The sequence below is a fragment of the Lynx rufus genome, unplaced genomic scaffold, assembly GCF_022079265.1.
Source record: "Lynx rufus isolate CCGP_SWC_20201006 ecotype Redwood Valley unplaced genomic scaffold, mLynRuf1.p SCAF_5, whole genome shotgun sequence".
Lineage (NCBI taxonomy): Eukaryota > Metazoa > Chordata > Mammalia > Carnivora > Felidae > Lynx > Lynx rufus.
The window spans coordinates 59,742,181-59,767,337 of record NW_025814867.1 but is presented as its reverse complement, the minus strand read 5'-3'; the positions used below and the strand labels follow the sequence as shown (position 1 = coordinate 59,767,337).

At 34.5% G+C, this 25,157-nt stretch overlaps 1 pseudogene; it reads right to left on the bottom strand.

Annotated features, from left to right (window-relative positions):
• The window catches only part of LOC124527173 (dysbindin-like), a 116,736-nt pseudogene extending 91,982 nt beyond the window's left edge, over positions 1 to 24,754 (bottom strand).
• Positions 24,755 to 25,157: the final 403 nt, after the last annotated feature.

The following is a 25,157-nucleotide window of genomic DNA, read 5'->3' as shown; positions in this document are numbered from 1 at the left end:
TTCAATTTAGTGGCTGGTCTCTTCACACATGGACTGATCCCACATTAATGATAACTAGTTTATAGTGAAGCATAGAATTTTCTTAGAATATGTATTTGTCTGAGTGATATTTTCTCAATTTTTAGTAGCTATCATCTCTATGGAAACTGCAATAACATTTGGTTATGTCTAAGTGTATAAGAACCGATTTCTTCTTGAGAATGAGATCAGCTTTCTCCAAAATAGACAGTTAAAATCTGAGATCATATGTTTAGTTTTGAACAATCTGTTGTCTTATACTTTCATGTTCTTATTCAAACAGTTGCACTTTTTAAAAATTAACTTATTTTTTTTAAATTTACATCCGCAGCAACTGCACTACTAGGTATTTATCCAAGGGTACAAACAGTTGCACTTTTTAAAGGAATTTGGTCATTTCACATGGATGGGGACAAATCATCTCAATGCTTGCTTTTTAATTAGTTTGTTCAATTTGCTGAGTCTGCTCTTTCTTTGTTTTCTAATTATGACAGAGAATCTGAAACAGATGCAGAAGAAGCATGACCTACTTGAAAAATCAGCAGCCAGGCCTGTAAGCTTTGTGGAGTGATGTTAACACTAAGGAATTATCAATTCAAGTGAATTCCAATATGCAATTGAAGTCATTAGTATGGATTGGTGTCAAATTTTCAAGCATTTACTTTATTTATTGAATGGCCTAATACTTATAAATGGTAATGAGGAGAGGGTGGAGTAGAAAGATAAGGATAGACTCTAATACTATGGTCCTTAGGGCTTCTATCTGAATTTCAGGATTACTGTCAAATAAATATTTATTAGTGTCCTTTCTCTATATGTAGACACTAACTATAAATATAGATGACTGGCTAAAAATTAAGTGTTAAGCTGGAATTAGATATTGAAACTGAGTACCAATATTGTCCTTAGTAAATCTCCCCTGGGATATTATTCTGTGCATAAAATGTATTTTTCTGCACATATTAATTAAAACTTTTTAAATGATCACTGAAACTGTATCTCCTGACCTACAGAATATATCAAATGTATGTTCTTAGGTCCTTGTGGCAGATGCAAATTAAATATGAGAAATGCACATTGAAATTCCTATGAATGCATCATTTTGCAAAATGAGCTTTACAAATTCCATATTTTATGCAACCCCCCCAAAACAAAAACAAAAACAAAAACAAATGCTTACCAAGCTGAATGATGCTGAAACAGTTTATCAGCTGAATGATGTCATTCAGCAGTTAGGAACAGTTAAGCTTTGCAGAAAGCAACCAGATATTTAAATGAAAAGTACTTTACAAATATTATAAGAGGAAAATGTCTATGACTCTTCTATATTTGTTAGAATGGAAAAATAAGAAAATAAAAATTTTAAAGTAAAAATATCACAACACATATTAAATTTCATAACAGTAAAGTAGTATAATGCATCCTTAAATTTTGCATTTTATTTTATTATTTTATTTTTCTTTATTTATTATTTTTAGAGAGAGAATGTGTGCATGAGCTAGGGAAGGGTAGAGAGAGAGGGAGAGAGAGAATTCCAAGCAGGGCTAGATTTCACGAACTGTGAGATCACCACGTGAGTCAAAATCAAGAGTCATATGCTTAACTGACTGAGCCACCCAGGTGCCTCAATTTTGCATTTTTAAAGATTAGAATAATAATAGTATATAGGACTAATTCCAGTTCCAACACATCCATTTACAATTTGCTTTATGTGTCTGAACCTCAGTTTCTTCATATATAAGAGGATTCCTATGAGAATGAAATGAAGTAATCAATGTAAAAAACAAGCAAATCAAATGGCACATTGTAGCTACATATAATAGGTGCTCAGTAAATATTGGTTTGCTTTTCTTGTGTTTCTGTATTATAATCCATTTTTTTCAAAATTTGAGGAAAACAAAAATCATAACTACACCTACCTCTCCAACAATGATTATCTTCACAGTCAACTCTGTTTCTTCTATCTCTATTTTTAGGTTAGGTCATAATAACTTAATAAAATAATGTCCATTAAACCATAAAATACCAAAGGAACACAGATACAAACAAGGTAACACTAACTAGAATTTGTACTAGTTATGTTAACAGAAGTCGCTGTGGCAGGTACCCCCAAAATAACAGTTTAACACAACAGAAGTTTATTTCTTTTTCACTATTCCAACTGTCGGTGGTAAGAGTGTTGGCACTATGCTTCATAGTCTTTTAGGAATTTGCTAACTCGGGAGATAGAGAATGCTTGTTTTATATCTGGCTACTGAGATTTACCTGAGAGCAACACTCAGTTCAACAAGGAGCAGGCACTACAAGAAAGTGGGGATGAGGTAATAAGGCAATTTTGTTAGAATTGGCATGGGAAAGGCATACATTATTCCCTTCATAATTCACTGGCCAAAGTTTAATCATTTGGCTATAACTAAGCTCAAGGGAGACCAGAAGAAAAGGCAAACTTTTTTCTGAATATGCTAGTTAATTTGTGCCTAAGAAAATAGTAAGAATTGACTACATAGATATTAGAAACAATATTTTTATATAGTTATGTGTGTAACATAATTATTAAAATCTTATATGTGCAATAGAAAATGTATTCAGAAATGCATATATTCACCACAAAATGAGGAGTATTTGTCAATGCATATTAATCATAGTGAGTATGCAGTGTTGGACCTAAAAGCAAGACAGATACATATTCTGCATGGCACGTATGTATATAACAGGTGTAGAAGAAAATTAATGACCTCTATAATCTGTGTTACAGATAAATTCAGTAACTTGTATCATCAGTGACACTTGCTGGGTGGGTGAGAGGGAATAGAAATATTAGACCCCAAATAGGAATTTTACAAGTCTTAGAATCAGATGTCTTAATTCAACTATAAGCACATTTTTAATATTCCCAGATTTGACATACTTAGCTAAAAAATGAAAGGAATACTTTCAAGTAAGAAAAAAGTTACTCTATTTTGAAAAGAAAATCCATCTTCATCGACTTTATCTGATATACTTAAACATTTCACGTGTCAACTTAAGCTGTGTAAAAAAGATGGTAAGATTGTTTTCTGAATATAATAATTTGACTCCAAGAAGAATTTATTTGAACATAGAACACAAAATTAATGTTTCCAATGAGCCAGTACTCTCTATTAATCTAGTATTAATAAGATTCATTTGAGATCTTCTGTTTGTTAATGTTAGAACTCCCAAAATGGAAGATAAGAATAAAATAAGGCAAGGCAATAAAGAGGTATAACATGACTTAAGGCTTAAAAAGACTTAAGGAAATGACAGGCATTATTTAAAACAGAGAAAAAATATGGGTTATTCTAGTGAATATTTTTAGATTCTTTAATGAATGTAAAAAGAAACAATGTTATATCTATTAAATTCCATTATTATATTAGCTTATTTACTTGCATTTCCCCCCAGTTTTATCCAGTGTCTTGGTGCCTGATAGATTTTCAAATTGGAATTTATACGGCAATAGGTTTTGACTTTTGGTCATTAAAGTCAATGATGACCACTACTGCCAAAAGTTAGTTTTTGTCATAAATAACTAGAACAGTATGGAATTGTTTAGTAGGTTAAAATTAAGAAGCTATATTTTCAAAATGTGAATTTTATTCAGTCAGTGAATACATCAGTAACAGTAATTTTTTTCTGAACATAAGTTTAAATTATATTACGGAATCTATTAATAAAATATACTTTTAGACAATATATATTATAAAAATCCTCCAATTAAAGATTCACAATGGAGGGCATTTTATTTCCTAAAGGGAGCTTCAAATGTCAAAAAAGATGGGAGTCTGTTAGAGAAAGGTTAAATTACTATATTGGATTTCAGAAAAGTTTATAGCTTTATTCTCTTAACTTTACTAAAGTGGTTTGTGATATTTGCAGTCAAGCCTTGTCAAGTGAAAGTTTATGCTGATCAATATGGGTGTTTTTAAATCAAATTTTAGTGCATAAGTTAAATGTCTTGACAATGTGATGCTGCCATTATTATTTCATCTGTGTTTTAAAAAATATTAATGAATTATAGAATTTTGTAATAAATTTTGGAAGATAATTTTTGATCAAATACATAAAAATTCTGTTCAGGTTTAACTTTTCAAATCTGATGATCTGACACCTAGTGTTAATTTTGAGTACTGCTAAATATTTTACAAGTCTATTAAGAGAAACTCCATTTTAAAATTCCATTTAGTTTCTTTATTTACCTTGTAAGATTTATTCAGGTTACAATACAGTTGCAGGTTAGATAGAGCTTACTCTTTGGTATTCAAATTGTAAAATAAGACTTGAAATCATGAATCTGGGTTCTAGCTGTGCCACTGACTAGCTCCTGTGACCTTGTGCAAGTAATTTTCCTCTTTGAGTCTGTCTGAGTACCCTTATTGGTAAAAATGAGAGTGATAGAATATTTTATTGATTTCTAGATTCTTTCTAATTCTAGCACCTTCTGAGATATCTTTTTAAAGCAATGGATATGTATGACAACTCTATTATGAAGCTTGGAATATGTTCAATCAGTAAACTAGCAAATAAAACATTTAATTGGAAAAAATTAATGAATGATGGTTTTCATAGGCTATGATACAGTCACGAATACTTTTTTGGTATTAATGTGGTTTCAGTCCAAGTTTGGGAGATTCATCAACATGCATTCTTGGTTCAAATCACCTGATACCAAATGTTATCTTGTTTCATAAACTGCCTGAACCTCAATCTGCATCCTTCTGGTAGATTCTGTTAGTGATTCCAAATCCCCAATCTTTAAGATAGCTAGGTGATAGATGATAGATAGATAATGATGGATAGATAGATAGATAGATAGATAGATAGATAGATAGATAATTATGTATGTATGCTTAATAAATGTATGTCTCGTTCTATTTATCTAAATAAAGTTACTATTTGAAGAAATTTTAAAAATAACAAACCATTAGCTTAACTAACCAGGAAAAAAAAGAGTAGCCTCAAATAATTAAAATCTGTACTGAAAAAGGGTATGTTATTACTGATGTTACAAAAATAAAAAGGATTATATGGAAATGTTATGAACAATATGTGTGTGTGCATGTACAAATATCACATGCACATATTTGCAGTCATCCTTGTCATGTCATGTGAAAAAAATATACATATATTTATTTCTGATTCAGTTATCAAGAGTCCATTCCTGTGGCTTGGTACCACAAAACAAAACAAAACAAAAAACAAAACAAAACAAAACAAAAAAGATACTGTATCCTGGTCAGCAAGACGAAGATAAAATAGTTCCATATTTTTAGAGGGACAGCAAGTGCTAACTCTGGTTGGCCAATTTTTTTTTTTATGTTCCCAAAACTGAAATATACATCAGAATCCCTTGGATTTGAGGAACAAAATAATAACAAATTTAGAGAAACTTTCATATTTATTGTCAGAATTTGTGGGAGGGAGGACCTAGATATTGTAATTTAATGTTAAATGCAGGTATTTGTTATATAGTCAGAGAGATATATTCCTGGAAGAGAAGTCTTTGAATTACTGCTTAAGTATAAGGTGACTGATAACAGAGTTTTAATTCTGAGTTTCAGTGTCCAGACTTTGATACTATAAAGCACTAATCACAGAGTACCCATTCAATTAAACATATCTATCATCTACTTATTGAAAATGTACCAAATGCATATAAACAGAAGCAAATTATATATTAAATATGGTTCATTTTACATACATACATATACAATTAATTCATGAAGCTTTAAATTTAAAATTAGAAATTAAAAGTTATGTTGAGCACAAATCTCTAATTCTATAGGCAGAGAGAGACAGAATGAGGGGAGGGGAGTGGAGAGAAGAGAAAGGGAAGAGAAAATGAATGATATTAGAAAAAAATATGCACTTCATCTTCATTGTCACCATTTTTCTCACATGAGTCATCAGGTAATGTGGATGCCACTATAATCTAGGTTTTGTTTATTTTGATGCTTATATTCTAGTAGCTTAATACAAAATTTCTTCTCTCCCAAAAAACTTTTATTTTTAAGCTATTGTTTTTATCTGCATAGTTTTCAATATAGCTACATTCTTATATTAAATTTATTTTCTTCTGTAGCATATATATATATATATATATATATATATATATATATGTAATTATGGCTACCTTTCTCTCTCTGAATAAGCTTATATCATTGAGAATTAAATAATAAGATCATATATAGAGCCTCATGAAAATTTATGGTCATAAATGCAAAGTTTTTTATTTTTATAATTTTCAAATATATCAGATAATTGATATGGTCCTCTAGTTTTACATGCTGAGAAATCAACTTTTGGTCATTTTAAAGTAGAATATTTTTGGCATTTTTGTGAGTGAAAAGAAGCAAGCAAGCAAGCGAGAAACTGAGGCTATTGTATATAGAGGTTGGTTTCATGGTATAGTCCCCCAATGCAACTATTCAGATTACAAAAATTTGTTCCCACTTAAAGCAGGAGACTGCTCAGATTGAGAATCACAACTGTTGTGAAACTCTGTAAAAGAATTCTAGTCTATTGTTACATTACTGTAATGAAAAAAGTTTCAAGACCCTTTGATTTATGGAGATATTAATTTTAAAATATTACTCCCAAAATTATATTATGTTCCTTACCCCCCCCCCCATATTCTCTTTTCCAATCTGTCCCTTCCCCTTTCTTACTCTGTGCTCATAATGCCCCACTCCCAATTAAAAGTAACCATAATTTGTAGTACGCATAAGCTTCTTTTTAAAATATCTATTTATTGAGTAGTTATAAAATATTGAGATTTATTTTTGTTGTTGGAAGGGGGTAATATCTGAAATTACAGGATTCTCTAGAATAATTATATTTTGCTGGAAATCTGATTAAATTTTATTACATATTTTCAGTGACAATTTTTCAAACATTTTTTATAATTTGTATTATATCCCCTTCCTACAGTTTGGAATTTGGTAAATTATACTTTGGACATCACAGTAATTTTTCATTAAAATGAAATGCTAACTGGGAAAATGATGGATATTAGTCTCAGAGCCAAGTCAGTATTCTGGGAATATGACTTGAATAACCAAAGTATGTGGTATGAGACTGATAAATTTGTTTGGGTTTGGCATGCCCTTGGACCGATAATGACCTTTTTTTTGAAAAATGAAGATATGTCGACATATGCAAAATAGTTGTTGCTTATGAAAGTTAAAAATTAACATTTTAGGGGCGCCTGGGTGGCGCAGTCGGTTAAGCGTCCGACTTCAGCCAGGTCACGATCCAGGTCCGGGAGTTCGAGCCCCGCGTCGGGCTCTGGGCTGATGGCTCAGAGCCTGGAGCCTGTTTCCGATTCTGTGTCTCCCTCTCTCTCTGCCCCTCCCCCGTTCATGCTCTGTCTCTCTCTGTCCCAAAAATGAATAAACGTTGAAAAAAAAATTAAAAAAAAAAATTAACATTTTATATAATTATAAATTTCATAGGTTTTCTAAGGGTTAATTTATAATATCTTTAAGTCATTATTTAAGCAAATTTCCCTATTACTTATATCATAGGTTTCTGATAAAATAATTTTATAAATTCAATACAACTTGATTCTTTACCATAATGGATAGACCTCATATTTATTTAATATGCAAATTATTATATGTAAAATATTATAATCTTGAGATAGCATAAATATTATTTCCCTGTCCTTTTGAGATCAATAATGGATCATTAAATTTTATATCAAATAAATAAGATGCCATTTCATGAATTATGGCATAATACATAACATAAAAAATACATGAACATTGCTTACTTATTAAGAACCCAATGAAGTATAATGATTACATAGTAAAAAATATTAAATGAAGTAAAACATTTGTTCTTTTTTTCCCCAATATTTGTCTTAATTCATGTCATATTAATGAATAATTTATAAGGAAATAATTATTGTACATCTACTTTATAAAATTCTGGTAATTTGAAATGTATTTACATTGACTTTCAATTAAAAGCCAGCTTGAAGGTGTACATTTAAATAAGAGAGAAAGAAGTGTGAGCTCACTAATATTTTTTTGTCATAGGATTTGACCCAAGCTTCCTTACATTTTCCTCTTTTGGAATTCACCTTCATTTTCCTCTTCTATGCCACCTTAACAAAAAGGTTAATCAGAGGAAGAGTTAAGATGGCAGAGGAGTTGGGAGACCGTAGGCTTGCCTTGTCCCTTGAACACAGCTAGATAAATATCAAATCATTTCAAACACCCAAGAAATTGATCTGAGGACCAAGAGAGCAAAAATTCACAACTAGAAGTGAAAAAAAATGCCACATTATGGAAGGTAGGAGCTGTGGAGAGTTGATTTGATGAGAGAAGAGCTGAAGGTACTTGTGATAGTCAGGGAGCCCTGAACACACAGAGAAGAGTGAGAGAAAAAGAAAAAGAGTGAAAGTGCTCATTGGGGATTTCACAAGAAAAAATCTTCCCCCAAATCACTCACTGGGTAAAATAGAGGGCCTGAATTCCACAAGGTTTTATAAATGGTGGAGCACAGGGTCTGAAATTTTGGAGGTCCATATAATCACCAGGGTTGCATCTGGAGGGCTTAGCAGTGTTCCTTTGGGAAAGGAAGGCTGAGGTGCGGGAGCAGGCAGCATGCACCGGGTCACACAGGAAGAAGCGGTTCCTCTGCTTGGAGGTGACATAGCCTCTCCAGGGGCAAAAGACCTGGTAGGCAACATTTAGCTGCCCCACTCACTAAAACAGCAACAGGTATACTGCCAGTGAGTCTTGGTGTCAGTTTTCTGCTGTGCTTTACCATAAACTCTGAAATGCTGTGTGGTCACACAACAGAGTTCTGGAGCAAGCCAGCAAAGGCCACAGTGCAGTGAGACCCTCCCCCAGAGAAACAGTGCAGATCCACACAACACATATCTCTAAAACTTAGAGTTCTGAAACCAAGCCGTGTACCTGAGATAAAACACAGGAATGCTGTGCTGCCTAGAAGGTGTACAGCACAGATATAGGCACAGTGAAGGCGAGTTTCTGGCAGAAGCCAGGGACATAAGAGAGGTGATTGTTTGCTCTTCTGTAAGGGCTTCCTGAAGAGTGGCAGAGATAAGCTCCCCATTCCAGGAACAAGAGAGTGGGGCAACACTCTCCATCAGCACTGATTGCCTCTAGTGAGGAAAATAGTACCACCAAGTGGAGGTCAGAGCTGCTTACACCAAACCCCACCACCCTGAACCCTGCATGTGCATCGACACTAGGGCAAGTCTACCTGAGAATCAGTGCAGCAGGTCCCACCCCCAAAAGACCAGCACAAACCTCTCACACACACCAAGTTTACTGAACATAGAGTGGAACAAAGCTTCAGCTGTAGGAGAAATAGAATCTAGCTTCCTTTGTTTTCCTTTTTCCACTTAGGATACAGAAAAAAAGTTTGTAAACATTAAAACAATGCTAATTTATTTTATTATTTTTTTGGCCTTGACAATAGGACAAGATGAAGGAGTTCACCCCAAAAGAAAGAACAGGAAGAAATGACAGCCAGGGATTTAAATCAATACAAATATAAGTAAGATGTCTAAACTAGAATTTGGAACAACAATTATAAGGGTACTAGCTAGGCTTAAAAAAAGCATAGAAGACACTACAGAATCTTATTGCAGAAATAAAAGAACTAAAAACTAGTCAGGCCAAAATTAAAAATGGTATAACTGAGATGCAAATCCAAATAATGCCATGACAAGCAGTATGGATGAAGCAGAGGAATGAATCAGTGATGTAGAAAATAAAATTATGGAAACTAATGAAGCTGAAAAGTAGGGGGAAAAAAGGTTTTGGATCACAAATGTAGTTTAGGGAATTCAGGGAAGCCTTAAAACATCATAACATTCATTCCTAGAAGTCCCAGAAGATGAAGACAGAGGAAAAGGGGTAGAACTTTTATCTGAGCAAATTATAACTGAAAACTTCCTTAACCTGAAGAAGAAAACCAACATCAAAATCTAAGAAGCACAGAGAACTCCCGTTAAATTCAACAAAAGCCAGATATTAGCAAGACATATTATAGTCAAATTCACAAAATACACAGACAAGGACAGAATCTTGAAAGCACCAAGGGAAAAAAGTCCTTAAGGACGTCAGATCAGGTTTGCAGCAGATCTATCCACAGAAACATGACAGACCAGAAGAGAGTGGCATGATATATTCTGTGCTAAATGGGAAACATATGGAGCCAAGAATACTTTATCCAACAAGTCTGACATTCAAAATAGGAGAGATAAAGAGTTTCCCAGACAAACAAAAACTAATGGAGTTTGTAACACTAAACCAGCTCTGCAAGATATATTAACGGAGACTCTTTGAGTGGGGAAAAAGGACCAAAAGCAACAAAGTCTAGGAAAAAAAACAACAACACAGAAAACATCACCAGAAACACCAACATTATAGGTAACACAATGGCACTAAATTGATATCTTATCAATAATCACTCTGAATGTAAATGGACTAAATGATCCAATCAAAAGACATAGGGTACCAGAATGGAGTAAAAGAAAAAAAAAAACAAACAACAAGACCCATCTATATGTCGCCTACAAGAGACTCATTTTAGACTTAAAGAAATCTGCAGCTGGAAAGTGAAGGGAAGGAAAATGATCTATCATGCTACTGGACATGAAAACAAAGCCAGAATAGCCATGCTTATATAAGACATAGATTTTAAATCAAAGACTGTATCAAGAGATGGAGAAAGGCATTATATGATAATTAAAGGGTATATCCCTCAAGATCTAACAATTTTAAATATGTATGCCCCAACTTGAAAGAACTGAAATATAGAAATCAATTAATACCAAATATAAAAAACTCAGTGCTAATAATAAAATAGTAGTATGGGACATTAACAACCCACTTACAACAAAGGACAGACCCTGTAAGCAGAGAATCAACAAGAAAATGATGGCTTTGAATGACACACTGGACCAGATGGACTTAAAATATATATTCAGAACATTTCATACTAAAGCAGAATATACATTCTTTTCAAGTGCACATGGAACATTTTCCAGAATAGATTACATACTGGTTCACAAATCAGCCCTTGACCAGTACAAAAAGACTGAGATTATACCATGCATATTTTTAGACCACAATGCTCTGAAACTTGATGTCAACCACAAGAAAATTTGGAAAGACCACAAATACATGGAGGGTAAAGAACATCCTACTAAATAATGCATATATTAACCAGGAATGTAAATACAAAATTAAAAATACATGGAAGCAAATGAAAATAAAAACACAACAGTCCAAAAGCTTTGGGATGCAGCAAAGGCAGTCCCAAGATGGAAGTATATTGCAATGCAGGCCTAAATCAAGTAGGCCTAACCTGACACCTAAAGGACCTAGAAAAGGAACAGCAAATAAAGCCTAATGCCAGTAGAAGAAGGGAAATAATAAAGATTAGAGCAGAAATAAATGATAGGGAAACAAGAACAAATATAATAGATCAATGAAACTAAGAACTGGTTCTTTGAAAGAATTAATAAAATTGATAAACCCTTAGCTAGACTTATCAAAAAGAAAAGAGAAAGGAACCAAATAGATAAAATCATGGATGAAGGAGGAGAGATCACAACCAACACCACAGAAATACAAACAATTCTGAGACTATTATGAAAAATTATATGGCAACAAACAGGAAGAAATAAGAAATAGAGAATTTGAACAGATCCATAACCAGCAAAGAAACTGAACCAGTAATCAAAAATCTCCTAACAAAGAAAAGTCCAGACCCAGATGGCTTCCCAGGGGAATTCCAGTAGAAATTTAAAGAAGAGTTAATACCTATTCTTCTGAAATGGTTCCACAAAATAGAAATGGAAGAAAAACTTCCAAACTCATTCTATGAGGCTGGCATTAACTTGATTCCAAAACCAGATAAACACTTCAGATCCTTTGACCGCTCCCCCCCCCGCCCTTCCCCTGCTCATGCTCTCTCTCACTCTCAAAAATTAATACACATTAAAAAATAATTTTAAAAAGGAGTACCTGGGTGACTCAAGTCATGATCTCACAGTTTCTGATTCAAGCCTTGCATTGGACTCACTGCTGTAGGCATTGAGCCCTCTTTGGATCCTATGACCCCTTTTTCTCTGCCCCTCCTCCACTCAAGTGTGCGCTCTCTCTCGCTCTCTCTCTTTCTCCCTCTCAAAAATAAATAAGCATTGGGGCACCTGGGTGGCTCAGTTGGTTGAATGTCCAACTTTGGCTCAGGTCATGATCTCATGACCTGTGAGTTTGAGCCCTATGTCAGGCTCTGTGCTAACAGCTCAGAGCCTGGAGCCTGCTTCAGATTCTGTGTCTCCCTCTCTCTCTGCCCCTCCCCTGCTCATGCTCTGTCTTTCTCTCTCAAAAAATAAACATTTAAAATATTTAAAATAAATAAATAAATAAATAAATAAATAAATAAGCAAGCAAGCATTAAAATCCCAAACAAATAAAAAATAAAAACCAAACCAGACAAAAACCTCACTAAAAAGGAGAATTGCTCTCCAATATCCCTGATGATCATGGTTGCAAAAATTGTCAGCAAGGTGCTAGCAATGCAAATAAAACAGTACATAAAAATAATTATTCACCATGATAAGGTGGGACTTATTCCTGGGCTGCAATGGTGTCCAATATTCACAAATCAATCAACATCATACACCACATTAATATAAAAAAAGATAAGAACCTTATTCTCTCAATAGATGCAGAAAAAGCATTTGACAAAATACAGCATCCTTTCTTGATAAAAACCCTCAACAAAGTGGGGATATATGGAATATCCCTCAGCATCATAAATGCCATATATGAAAGACCCACAGCTAATATCACCCTCAATGGGGAAAAACTGAGAGCTTTTCCTCTGTGCTAAGGAACAAGACAGGGATCTCCACCCTCACCATTACTATTTAACTTAGTACTGGAAATCTTAGCCTCTCAGCAATCAGACAACAAAAAGAAATAAAAGACATCCAAGTTGGTAAGGAAGAAGTCAAACTTTCACTATTTGCAGACAACAAAATATTCTATGTGGAAAACCTGGAGACTTCACCAAAAAATTACTAGAACTAATACATGAATTCAGTAAAGTCACAATGTATAAAATCAACATGCAAAAATCTGTTGCATTTCTATACACCAATAATGAAGCTGAAGAAAAAGAAATCAAGGAATCTATTCCATTTACAATTGTACCTAGGAATAAACCTAACCAAAGATGTAAAAGATCTATACTCTGAAAACTGTAGAATACTTATGAAACAAATTGAAGATGACACAAACAAATTGAAAAATATTTCATGCTCATGGACTGGAAGAATAAACATTGATAAAATGTGTATACTACCCAAAGCAATCTATACATTTAATGTAATCCCTATCAAAATGCCACTGGCATTTTTCATAGAATTAGAGCAAACAATCCCAAAATTTGTATGGAACCACAAAAGATGCTGAAGAGCCAAAGCAATCCTGAAAAAGAAAAAAGCTGGAGGCATCACAATTCCAGACTTCAACCTCCAATACAGAGTTGTACTCATCAAGACAGTATGGTACTAGCATAAACATTGACACATAGATCAATGGAACAAAATAGAAAGCCCAGAAATGGACCCACAACTTTATGGTCTACTAAACTTTGATGAAGCAGGAACGAATATCCACTGGAGAAAAGACAGTCTACTCAATAAATAGTGTTGGGAAAACTGAACAGTAACATGCAGAAGAATGAAACTGGACCACTTTCTTATACCATACATAAAAATAAATTCAAAATGGATTAAAGACATAAATGTGAGACAGGAAACTATCACAATTCTAAAAGATAACACAGACAGCAACCTCTTTGACCTCAGCCTTAGCAACTTCTTACTAACCACATGTCCAGAAGGAAGGGAAACAAAAGCAAAAATGAATTATTGGGACTTCATCAAAATAAAAAGCTTCCACACAGTGAAGGAAACAATCAATAAAACTAAAAGGCAGCTTATGGAATGGGATATTTGCAAATGACATATCTGATAAAAGGTTAGTATCTAAAATCTATAAAGAACTTATCAAATTCAACACCCCAAAAATAAATAATCCAGTTAAGAAACAGGCAGAAGAGATGAATAGACATTTTCCAAAAGACATCCAGATGGCTAGTAGACATATGAAAATATGCTCAACATTACTCATCATTAGGGAAATGCAAATCAAAATCATGATGAGATATCACCTCACAACTATCAGCATGGCTAAAATTAAAAACACACACACAAAACACAAAAAAACAATAAGTTTTGGTGAGGATGTAGAGAAAAGGGAACTCTCTTACACTGTTGGTGGGAATACAAACTTGTGCAGCCACTCTGGAGAATAATATGGAGGTTCCTCAAAAAAATTAAAAATAGAACTATTCTATGAGCCAGCAATTGCACTACTAGGTACTTACCCAAAGGATACAAAATACAGATTCAAAGGGGTACATGTACCCCAAAGTTTATAGCATTATCAACAATAGACAAACTATGGAAAGAGCCCAAATGTCCATCGACTAATGAATGGATAAAGAAGATGTGGTATGTATGTATGTATGTATGTATACACACGTATACACACAATGGAATATTACTCAGTCATCAAAAAATGAAATCTTGCCATTTTCCACAATGTGGATGGATCTAGAGTGCATTATGCTAAGCGAAATAAGTCAGGCATAGAAATACACAAATACCATATTATTTAATATGTGGATTTTTAGAAACAAAAAGATGAACATAAGGGAAGGGAGAAAAAGGGGAAAACAAACCATAAGAGACTTTATTACAGAGACCAAACTGAGGCCTAGTGGGGGGTGATGTTCTAAAGGGGGGATGGGTATTAAGAACGGCACTCACTGTTAAGCACTGAGTGTTATACGTAAATGATGAATCACTGAATCCTACGACCAAAAACAATATTACACTATATGTTATCTAACTAGAATTTAAAGAAAAATTTGAAGAAAAAACCCAAACAAACAATAGGACTAAATCATGCAAGCTGTATAGCCCAAGACTTAATATACACAGCTTCTCTGCCACTCTAGACTTTTAGCTATGTGGAAAGGGGGAGTGTGAGAGAATAGAAGCCAAATAGGAGGAGCATAAAACCAAAACAAGGGACACCTGGGCTAGAGTTCCTGTTATAATTCTAGAAACTCACCAACATCATGTATGTTTTGGTATTGTAAAGATGAAAGGAGGGTACAAGTAGGCATAGATTGGTTCAGATTATGGCACCTCAGCTTTCCTCATTTCTTATGTGGCATGTAAGAGATCCAGAGGTTCTTGAGCAGAAAGTAAACATAGTGGAGATGTGGGAATGAGAGCTGACTTTCAAAGAATAAGGCATAGTACAGTGAAAAGAACTTGAATTGGAATCTTTGGAGTGTATAATTTAGCCAAGGGCCATATAGGGGACTTAGATAAGAATTCCGTATTTACAGAACCAGAGAGAAATGGAGGGGACAGATTGGATGATAGTGGGCCTTGACTACATCCAGATGTGAGACCATAAATGAGATGTAAGTAACTTTCATTAGAAGAAACAATGATAGAAAACATCGACAGGAGTTCAGGAAAAAAGGAGTTACTTCACAGTGGAGTGAGCCAGCAACAGAAAAGGACTGTACAAATGATTTATCACTCTTTCCATCATGAGGATGTATACACTTTCCTTTATTCCTAGATGCCAATGTGGTATGCCTTAGGTTCTCAGGAAGTCTGTGTATTTGGGGATTTTTGTCTTTTAACAAAAAGTTTAAAATTTCCAGCCATTATATTGTTGACATTTCTTCTTTTCCATTCTATACTGCTGTTTAAATTTTATTAGATATATATTCAACTATCTCATGCTATTCTTCATATGATTTAACCTTCTTTCATATTTTTTATCTCTCTCCCTAAACTGCATTCTATATAACTCATTTTACCTTACCGTTTGTTTACTATTTCTGTAGCTGTGTTTAATCTGCTAGCTAATTCATCAATGGGATTTAAATTTGAACTGCCTCATTATATTTTTATATCATTGTGCTTTGTTTCAAATATTCTTGTCCCAAGCTCACAATTTTATCTTCTAATGTATCAAATACACTAAACACATTTTATAATTTTGTCTGATAATTTCAGTATCTGAAGTTATTTTGGGTCTGTTTCTGCTGTTTCAGTGAATTGGTTCTCTAAAAGGTTTAGGATATAAAATTTACTTAAGTTTGTCCAACATGCTGTAAGTATAGTTGTAAGTGAAATCTGCATCATATTGTCCTTTCTTTGGTTTTACTGTTTGTATCTTCTCCTTCTGTCAAGATCTACTTCTTTTTCCTTGGATCTTACTCATTTTGAGACTTCATTTATTTTGTTGTTGTTGTTGTTGTTTTTCTTTTCTTTTCTTTTCTTACCCCTTGCATCTTCCACCATCTCATTTGTCATGCCTTACCTGTCTCTTCATTAGAACCATCACCTCCTTCCATTTGTTTGTACCTGTGATTTAAGGACAAATCACAAAATGTTCAAAATGAATCAAGTAAATAACTTACAGGTGTCAAGTTGTTAGAAGGGTATATAACTCAGTGAGACTAAATGAATAAAGTGAAGGGGTCTTTCTAGCAGTCATTATAGTCTATCGTTGACTTTCCCCATATCTTGAAATAAATAACTCATCTTAGCATTCTTGGTCCTTCAGTCAATAAACATTAGGAAACTGATATTTATGGAATTAAAAGTTCCAATGATAGATCAATAAAGTTTATCATAAGGCAAATCCTTATCTATTTACATATCAATATCATCCCCTGAACACTAATCTAATATTACTAGAAGACAAAAAAAACACTAAGTGAAAATGACTTAACATTTCTGGGATTATTAAGGATATATCATGTTCTTATATAATTCTTCCTTTTTATAAAGCTGCAGAGAGAGATCTTTCAGAATTTTAGTGAAAGAGAGCTTTTCTCCTAAAGAACTTGTATTCATCATCTTTTCTGACAATGAAAACTGGATAACTGCTTATGTTTTCCTTTGTGCCTTGTTCTCTGTGAAACTCTGATACAGACTTGAAGCTCATACATAAAAAAGGCATTCAAATGCCTTTGGTGCATTTGTTATCTTCTTTGACTATGATTTTCTATTTTTTGTTTTACCATTTCATTTTCTAAGAGTTTATGGCAAGCTGTCAGCTTTGAAACTTTTGCAGAAACTGACAAAAAAATATATAGTTGATTCTTGAACAATATAGGGCTAGGGGTGCTTAGCTCCCAGTCAATGGACAATCCATGTGTAACTTTGGATTCCCTCAAAACCTAACTACTAATATCCTCCTGTTGACCAATAGCCTTACTGATAACATAAATGGTCAATTAATACATATTTTGCATATGTATCATGTATTGTATTCTTATAATAAAGTATGATAGAGAAAAATGCTATTAAGAAAATAAGGAAGAGAAAATACATTTATGGTACTGTATTTATAAAAAAAACCCACACCCTATATAAGTGAATCTGTGTAATTCAAACCCATTTACTCAAAGGTCAACTGTAGAAATACAAATCAGCTTCTTAATGGGAGACTCTGCTAACAATTTAGAAGGTTCTAAAAAGTAAAGTAATTGTATATGCATTTGACATTTGCATAATGACAAAAATTATTATTCCTCATGATCTTTTTTTGATCATAGATTGATATTAGCTGAACAATCTAATGGTAAATGATAATAGGTGAACAATCTAATGGTTAACCAAATTCTGTATTTAGCTGTGTTATCAACATGGAAATTAGCTTAAAATATAACAATTATTTTGATTATAACCTATTATTGTTCTCAACTTAAGTGATAGAACATTTCAATATAGAATAAAAACTGAACACTATGACACACGAAAACAAAACAATCCTAGAGATAAATTTATGTATAGGTCCTATTTTCTATCCATCTAAATTGTGTGTCTTTTCACTTTAGTCAGAAACTGATTGATATTATAGAAAGTCATCTCACTCCCATAAAGAAACATTGTTTACTCTATGGAGATGAGATGGGGAGGATTGGTTTTATGTCATTGACGAAGCAGAAAAATATTTTAAACTTCATATTATTTGATGAGTTATTACTTAACTTGTAAAAATCTGTTTTTCCCACTACCTATCACATTTTGTACCACATATAAAATCATTTTTTAAAAAAAATGAATATTTTTAGAAATAAAATATTTTATTTGTTTTAAGGATAAAGTATGGATTTTCTCCACTAATATATAATTGCAAGCCATCTCTTGGGTAATAAAATAAGAGAATGAATTCCAAGGCACCCAGAGGAAGCTATCAAATTGATGGATCAATGGAGTCCAATTCATTCAGGTTTTATGATTTGTTTTTTCACTTGGTGTCTACATTTTTTATTTTACACCATCTTATTTGAAAAACATTATTTTTAAGGTTTTTTTAATGTTTATTTATTTTAGAGAGAGATTGAGAGAGAGAGAGAGAGAGAGAGAGAGAAAGGACAGAGTATGAGTGGGGGAGGGGCAGAGAGAGGGGGAGACACAGAATCCAGGCTCCAGCCTCAGCAGCCTCCAGGCTCTGAGCGTCAGCACAGAACTGCACGAGACCTCATGAACCGTGAGATCATGACCCAAGCTGAAGTCCGATGCTTCACTGCCTCAGCCATCCAAGGTGCCCTGAAACACGTTATTTTTTGAGACACCTGGATGGCTCAGTCAGTTAAGCATCTGACTCCTGATTTTGGCTCAGGTCCTGATCTCGCAGTTTGCAGGATGTGCTGATGGCATTGAGCCTGCTTGGGATTCTCTCTCTCTCTTCCTCTCTCTCTCAGCCCTCTCTTTCTCTCTCAAAATAAATATTAAAAAACTAAAAAAATAATAAACATCATTTTTGAATCCATAAAACTGAGTATATTTATAATACAGTAAACATCAAAGAATTCATTTAACAGTATTATTTTCTGTTAACTCTAGTATTTGAAATTTGTTTATTTTATCTAAAATGTGTCATCCAAGTATATTAATAATTTACATGATTTCTCAATAAATATTATAGATTATTAAAGAATAAACCAATGGGAACCTCTTTTACTAAAGGGAATTCATTTTTTGCCAAAGAAAGGACAACACTATAGAAACTTTAATCTCATAAAAAGTTTGACATACAAAATACCAGTAGGCATTCCGTGTTTCAACTCTCAAGATACTCCTAATTTTTTTTTTACCAAGTAGTGACTAACCAGTTCATATAAATTATTTTCAATAAATTAAACTTACATCACTGGAAGATAAAAACAAAAAACTATTTCAAAAAGTAAAAAAATGGAGATATTATTTAACTTCATCTATTAATCTGGTCTTAGAAATTATTCTGGATAATTAAATTTATAGTATAAACTCCCTTTGCTCTCTAATCAAAAGTCAGTAGATTTATTTAAAAATATGTCTTGAGAAATCAAAGTCTTCTTTGGGGGAAGGAGGGAAAAATCTACCAGAGTTAATAATTTACAAATTTAAATTCATCCTTATCAGTTCTGATTTTTTTTTTTTTGCATCAACCCTAGAAACAGGGGTACTGCATTTTTTGTGTATTTGTAAATTTTTAAGATAAATAATATTAGTTCCTCAAGATTAATGCATTTGAACCCCCCCCAAAAAAAAACACTTATTATTATATAATCCAGGATAGTAGACATGGAGGTGTCCTACTCAGAACTTTAATTGTCTCTACAGAGATCCAGAGATGATTAAATTCTCAGCCAAGATAGTCTCTTACCTAAGACAGGGAAACCAGGAATGAAGACATCAGAGTGAGTTGTGATCATTGGGGCTCCTCAGACTTCTCTGAACACTTGGAGCCTACAGAGATGGCTCACCTGATACATTAAGAACTAGTATTTCCTTTTCTTGGGGAGATACTGCAGACTAATAGGCAACCCCCTCAGGTGATGTCCCAGGCTGATAATTATAGTTAAATTTCAGCATAACCAGGTTGGCAATATGCTAAGTTTGATAGAGGAGGAAAAAGATTACAACCCAAAGGAGCTGCAAAAATTAGCTAGCATGTAACAACAGGATCCAAGGGAGTACTCCTGATATTGGATTTTGTCCCCGGCAACACCATGTTTTATTAACTAACTCATCAACTTCCTGTCAGTAAAGCCCCCTTGGCTGCTTCTCTGACCTTGCTGATTTTTACAGTGGTTAAGCAGCACCACCTGGCCTCTACTGCTGTATTTCAAGGGACCTGGAATATAAACTAAGTAAACAAGAATTCATTGATTTAGGGGCACTTTTATAGAAAACAAAATTTAACTCCCTGGCCAGGACCCTAGGGATTATGCAAACTAATGGCTAGGTGGCTCTTTAAAACCTGGAGAAACTGATAGCTGAGACTGAACTGATAGCTGAGTGAGGTTGAAGTGCCTGAGTTACCTTGGCAAATGGTAGATAAAAGGATAAAAATGTTCAGGGGCATGTACATAAAATGGTTATTTAATGAATAACCATTAATGAATAACAAAAGAACACTGTTCCAGGGGAAGGCCCAGAGGACTTACCTTTAGCTAAAGACATGATAACTGCAGTGATGAGAGGGACACGAGCTTTGCTAAGAGAAAGTTCTCCTCCACAAGTCAAAGCTGATGGTAGAAGATATAGCCGCGGATATTGTTAACAGAAAGGAAATAATGGGTCCCCAGAGTAACAAAGGTCAGGTGTTGTTGCTTAACAAATCTGAAACCAGAGGGTCACAAATTGCTGTAAACACCAGCAAGGTCAGAGAGTGGTAAAAGGGGCTTTACAGAGAGGGAATTAGTGACTTAATTAATAGAACGTGACATTGCTGAGGCAAAATGACAGCAAATGAAGTTGCTGTTCATTAACTATCATCAGAAGAAAGCATGAATGGAGGAGCAGGAATCTGAAGGTGGTTTCCCCAATAAAAACTTATCCCTTTCTCATTTCCCAGACATGAACCACTTTTCAGATATAGAACCCTGCTCTGAGAATTAGAGATGACAGCCTCTGCCTTCTATTCCTTCTGAGTTCATTGTAGCACTGAGGCCATACTCTCTCTCTGGGCTTTCCCCGCTAATGCCTGAGCATGGCAGAGGAACTAGAGATACTATAACTGTAGTCTGAGGTCCTTCCTACTATCTACTCTCTTTCTTCCCCTTCTTCTACAGCTATCAGATCTGCATTGAAAGTTTTCTTTGCCAACCTCTGATCCCCCTCCCCTTCAACTTTCCTAGATATTACCTTCAATAAATTCTGTTCATGTTCAATTCTCTATGCTTCTGCTTTCTGGGGGACCCAACATGGTATACTAACTCTACCAGTCTACTGACTCTTGCGCTCACAGGGGATGAAATTAGACCAATAGTATGGCAATTCAATTTTAGTCAATATATTTCAAGGTACATTTACTATGTGACATATATCACTGACCATTTCATACACACACACACACACACACACACACACAAATGAATGAGATATGGTCCCTATATTCAAGAAACAGTCTATATGAAGAACACACACATGCAAAGTAACTATAATCCCACTCATGCAGTGATCAGACTGTCTTAAAGGAAAGGTATTGAAGTGATTTGGGTGGAGAGAAGCTTAAAATAGTCGTGACTGGGAATCTCTGGGGGAATTTTCTAGTGAAAACTTCTAGCTCTGATCTACTTGTGGTACACAGTATTTTCTAAAAATAGCCATAAGAGTAATTTTATTCTCACCTGATCTTTCAGAAGCTTGCTTCAATCAAGAATCTGTTTTCTCTCCCTCAGAACTGCTGCCATGTCTTTGAAACTACCACAATGAAGATAATACAGTAAAAATAATACTGTATTGCTTCCGAGATCTAGGTCATAAAAGACAATGAAGTTTTCACCTAAGAATAGATGAACCAAAGACGGGGAAGAAATGACGGGGAAGATGATGTTACCACCAGTGACCCATGAGCTGGATCTGGGTAATCAGAGGCTCCTCGTCTGCTTCCCTGTCTTTGGAATGTGGATTCTGCTTGCCTTTCCTGTTGCTCTCAGAGGTGCTCCAGGGACATAGCCTTGAGTTAGTGATATTGAGGACACCTGCATAGTATACTTGATTAAACCCAGTTAAGCCCTCTCCATATATAAACTTTTAAAGTTTGGCAGTCTTGCTGCTGCCCAAGACAAGACTCATATGAAAGTATGCTTTGCATTTTACAACAGCTACCTACCAACCTGGAGTGGCCTGCCTCTTTCTTTGCTGTCTCCCTGACCTCTGCATTTGGGGGCCAGTTTCAGATTACAACTGGGAAGCTCCTGAGGCTCTTATGAGCGAACAGCCAACATGTCAGAAATTCTGCTACCTTAAAGACTCCATGTTGGAAAGACACAAGGAGATACTAATTAGAGACAGAGAGAAATGCCCAAGGAGTCCCAGCTGTTTGAGGCTTCCTATCGTGGGTCCCACATGTGTGAGTGAGCAAGCCATCAGATAACACCAGTAAGCAGCCCTCCAGCTGCCTCAGGGATGGCAGAGACTAGCTTTCTTTTTCAAGGACTTTCCAAATTGAAGAATCATTACTAAAATAAACATCATTTTAAACCATTAAGATTTGATGTATAAAATAATGTCAAAAGGTACAAACTTCCAGTTATAAATAAAATAAGTCCTGGGAATATAATGCACGGCATGGTGACTATAGTTAAATAATACTATATTGTATTTTTTAAAATTGTTAACAGAATAATTTTTTTAATATTGCCAAGAATAAACCTTAAAGGTCCTTATCACAAAAAATTATAACTAATCAACATTAATTAGATTTATTGTGGTGATCATTTTACAGTGCATACAAATGGCAAATCATTATGTTGTACACCTGAGAATAATATAGCATTATGTCAATTTTACCTCAATAAAAAAGACGTAGTTTTCTAGTTTCAATTACAAATAAATTTCAGTAGTTTTTCAATTGATTGATACATAGAGGTGTGTGCATGTGAGTGTGTGTATAATCTGTTCATCATTTGTTCGTTAAGGGGATTTTCATTCATCAATTTGAATGAGTTCTTCATTTTTTAAATATGATATTGGTATCATTCAGGACTATTATTTTCAGATAATTTTCTCAAACTGAAATTAAAATTGAATTTATCAATTCATAGAGCTGGAATTCCAGGGACATAAAGGCTTAAGATATAGCTAGACTCAAATGTGCAAACACTATTTTAAGAATCCCTCATTCTATCTTTCAACTGTAGTCTTCTTTTTGTTTAATTTGTTTTCAACCAGAATATCTGTGGTACAAAAATGGCCCTAGAGAGCTCTGGATTCCATGAGCCATACAGTTATCCCATCAAACTCAGACAATTTAACAGAAAATATTTCTAGTGTACTTCCTGACAACAATTTCATTGACTTGGCTTGAGAAATATGTTCCTCTATGAATTGATATGTATGACTTAGGAGGTGGATTGCTCTAATGTCTTCCAGGCCTGGATCAACGTATAGAATTTTACGACTTCACACTTATGTTAAAGTGGCTACAAATTTCAGTGTTTCCAATGCTTTATGAAGTATAAGACCAGAATACTACCAAGGTATTAAAGACACAGAATATATATAGTATGAAATTTTTTTCACTGTATTTTTTTTCCTGAGTGGTTGTTTCCTGTGTAAATGGGTGAATTGCAAGATTCTGTGAACCACTGATCTCTCCTATAGTTTCAGGTAAATACTTGTCAAAGTTTTTTTTTTTCCCCATGAGAAAAGATGATTGCTGATCCTTATATTTTACCTCACCAATGACTATTTTTTCAATTATCCTTTATTGAATTTTATAAAGGAAAAAATGCTAAAGTGCTTTTTTTGGTCATTTTTAGAACAATTTTAGATTCATAGCAAAACTGAGCAGAAGGTAGAGATTTCCCATATTCCCAATAAACTTACATTGACACATCATCACCAAAATCCCACAGCTTATGGTTTACTCTTTGTGTTGTACAATCTATGGGTTTGGACAAATGCATAACAACATATATCTACCATTATAGTATCATATGAAATATTTTCACTGCCCTAAAAATCCTCTGTGCTCTACCTAGTCATCTGTCCCTTTCCCCAGCCACTGGTAACCATTGATCTTTTTACTGTCTCCATAGTTTTTTTTTTTTCCAAATGTCACATGGATAGAATTCATTCCTCTGTTTCTATCATCTTGTTGTTCATTCCATCAAGCAAGCTTCTCTTTTAGTTTATTGAGCCCTTTGCCTCTGCTATGTTATTTCTTATCTCTGTGTTAAGGGTCTCATTCATGTCTTCCACTCTTTTCTCAAGTCTAGTGAGTATCTTTATGATCATTACTCTAAATTCTCTATCTGTAATGTTACTTCTATCTGTTTCACTTAGAATTTTGGTTGGGCCTTGTCTTGTTCTTTCATTTTGGACAAATTCCTCTATCTTCTCATTTTGTCTAAGTCCTGTGCCTTCTTCTGGGTATGAGGAAAGTGAGCCACTTTTCCTGTTTTTATGGGTAATGGCCTTATAAAGAAGAGGTCCTGTAGTGCCCTGCAGTGTAGTGTCCCCTGTACTCCCAGGGCCTGGCTCTTCAGAGTGTCTCCAATTTGTGCTGCATGTGCTTTGCTCTTGTGTCTTGGCCACTTTACCCTTCAGGCTAGTCATCGGCAGAGGCTCTCTTTGCCTATTGTGCAGTGTTTGGTCCCTAGCCTGAATATGGTGAGTCTTAACTAGGTGTGTTCTGGTCTGCTTGTGAAATTCGACCTGTTGCCACTGCCACCAGAACCAAGGTCGTAAAAAACTCCCAGGTTATGAGATGCAGTGTGGGCAGGGGTTTGGACTGGTCTTCTAGGGGTGGGGGCCCACCACACTGGGACTGATGCAAGGGTGACTGGGAAGGGTGGTTCCACCAAAGCACGTGGGAGTGGGGCTGGAGGTAAGCAAGTTAGGTAGTGAGTGTTGGTGCTATGCTGGTTCCCACGGGGTGGCTCTGTGTTTATGCTGAGTTGTAAGGGAGGGAAATGGCACCTGCCAGTTTCTTTCTTCTCTGTGAATGCTATCTCTCTGG